This window comes from Psammomys obesus, unplaced genomic scaffold, assembly GCF_907164565.1.
Source record: "Psammomys obesus unplaced genomic scaffold, mPsaObe1.curated_primary_1811, whole genome shotgun sequence".
In the NCBI taxonomy this organism is placed as follows: domain Eukaryota; kingdom Metazoa; phylum Chordata; class Mammalia; order Rodentia; family Muridae; genus Psammomys; species Psammomys obesus.
Window position 1 is genome coordinate 34,965,705 of NW_026596051.1, and position 2,449 is coordinate 34,968,153.

Below are 2,449 nucleotides of genomic sequence, written 5' to 3' on the forward strand. Positions count from 1 at the left end.
TTCTTCTTCTTCTTCTTCTTCTTCTTCTTCTTCTTCTTCTTCTTCTTCTTCTTCTCCTCCTCCTCCTCCTCCTCCTCCTCCTCCTCCTCCTCCTCCTCCTCCCCCTTCTTCCTTCTTTCTCCTCCTTTTAAATAAAATAATTTCACAGAGCATGGTGGTGAACACCTTTGATCTCAGTGCTTGGGCGGCAGGGGTAGGTAAATATCTGTGAGTTCCAGGCCAGCCCGGTAAAGACAGCCAGAGCCAGAGACCCTGTCCTCCAAAACAAAACCAAAAGAAGGGGATCTTAATGTCCTATGATATATCTACAGGTTAAAAAAGGAACTCAGGAGATAATGTCTTTCGATTATTTCATTTAATTGAGATAATGGATATAAACTGTGAACAGATGAACTGCCTAAATTAGTGGTTCTCAACCTTCTCAACCTTTGTGGTGACCCCCAACCACAAATTTTTTTTGTTGCTGCTTCTTAACTGTAATTTTGCTACTGTTATGAAATGTAATGTAAATATCTGTGTTTTCCGATGGTCATAGGGGACACCTGAGAAAGCGTTGTTCAACTCCCAAATGAGTCACAACCCACAGGTTGAGGACTATTGGCCTAGAAGTTCTGCATAGTAAACCAGACAGAAAGTATTTCAGTCATGGGCCACGTTGTGACATTTTAGCACGAGGGCCCAGTGTACCATGGATGCCCCAGAAAATTAAAAATGAAGCTGGAAATGCCCTGCCTAGTGATGTGGCAGTTATAACGATGCCCCCTGTCTCTGTGCTGACGCTGGAGTAAACAAACCTAGTGTACTGCCAATCGTGTCAAAGTGTAGCACATACATAACACCGCAGATGCTCATTTACGACAACAGTAGTTTATATGTTTGCTATTTGTTTCAATAGTAATTTCAGGTATTTTCCCGCTTATTAAAAATGACTATAAAATAGCATGTCATGGTATACTGGCAGCAGCGTCTCACTATGTAGCCATAGACTGAAACTCATTATGTAGGTCAGGCCTACCTTTGCTTGCTGAGGGATTAAAGGTGTGTGCCATTATCTCTTATATCTTTTCATTGCATAATTTTTCCTGTGCTAATCAGTGGCTATATCCTTGGGAGTATGGCCAAACATCTCACAGAAACAACTTAGGGGAGGAAAAAGTTGATTTGTGGTTTCAGAGATGGTTATTTTTCATGGAGGGGAGCGAGTGAAGGAACCAAGGTATCTGTCTCGTGGCAGCCAAGAAGCAGAGAGAGAAAAAGGGAAATTAGGAGGGGGTCAAGGTGGGAAACAGGCTCCAGGGACATGCCCTCAGTGACATCTCTTCTGAGTAGGCCCATTCCTACTCAGGGTGCCTCCCAATAACACTATCATGTTACGAATCTGTCAACCCTTTATCAAGTCAGAACCCTCTAGATCCAGTCATCTCTGGAGATGTCCTCACAGACACAACCACAGGTCTCCACTACTAACATGACCTAGGCTTCTTTCCATCCAGTCACAATGGCAATGAAAACTGTCACAGAGGCCTAAGAGCAGCAAGCCGTAAAGCCTGTTTGTGCAGGAATCTTACCATCAAGGCCTACAATACCTGTACAATGGTGACGTCACCGAGAGCACATTCCTCAGAACATAGCCACATCCTTAATTGATTCATGACTGCATTCATGTTCACTTCAAGAGGTAGTAGAGAAGGAAGAGCTCAGAGTTTCCCCAAAGCAGATTACCGCCACCTTAAACCCAGGTGCTTCTTTTTTCAACCAAACGGCATCACTATTATGAACCAGCCTATATCTTAGGGCCCCCCATGTTGTCACAAGAAGACTCAGCAAAGCCTTGTCTGCTGGCTTTCTCACTGCAACCACGGGGCCTCAAAGGCAAAGCAACCTCCTCTGCATGGACAGTATCACCCAGCAGCAAGTGCTACCTATAATGGAGTCTATGGACACCTGTAAAGGTTGAGTGAATGACAACATGCTGAATGAAACAATGAGCGACTATGCAGAATAACTCCATTCCATTTTCCTGAGCAGTTAACTGAGGTAACAGAAGGGGAGATAACACATCTGAGTTCCCACAACTTACACAGACAGACCCGGGAGCTGAGGAAGCCAGAGCAGTTGACCGGATTCCTATCCTGCATCCTGCACTGCCAGCTACAGCTTTTAAAGATGAGGACATGAGGTCACTCATGTGAAATTAATTATGAGGCAACTCTTCTCTCGGTGTCACACATACAAATTATCATAGAAGGCATGATGTAGGACTTGGCACAAGGGATTTACTATTGTGTAGTTTATTGAAAACATTTTAATAAGATTCACTTGAAAAAGTGCTTAGTCTAACTAATACCTTCCGAGATAATTTTTAAAGCTGTTTTTCTTCTTGAAAAAAATCCACATCATTCAGTGAATGACAGATTGCCATGGTCACATATTAGGATCAAAAATTACT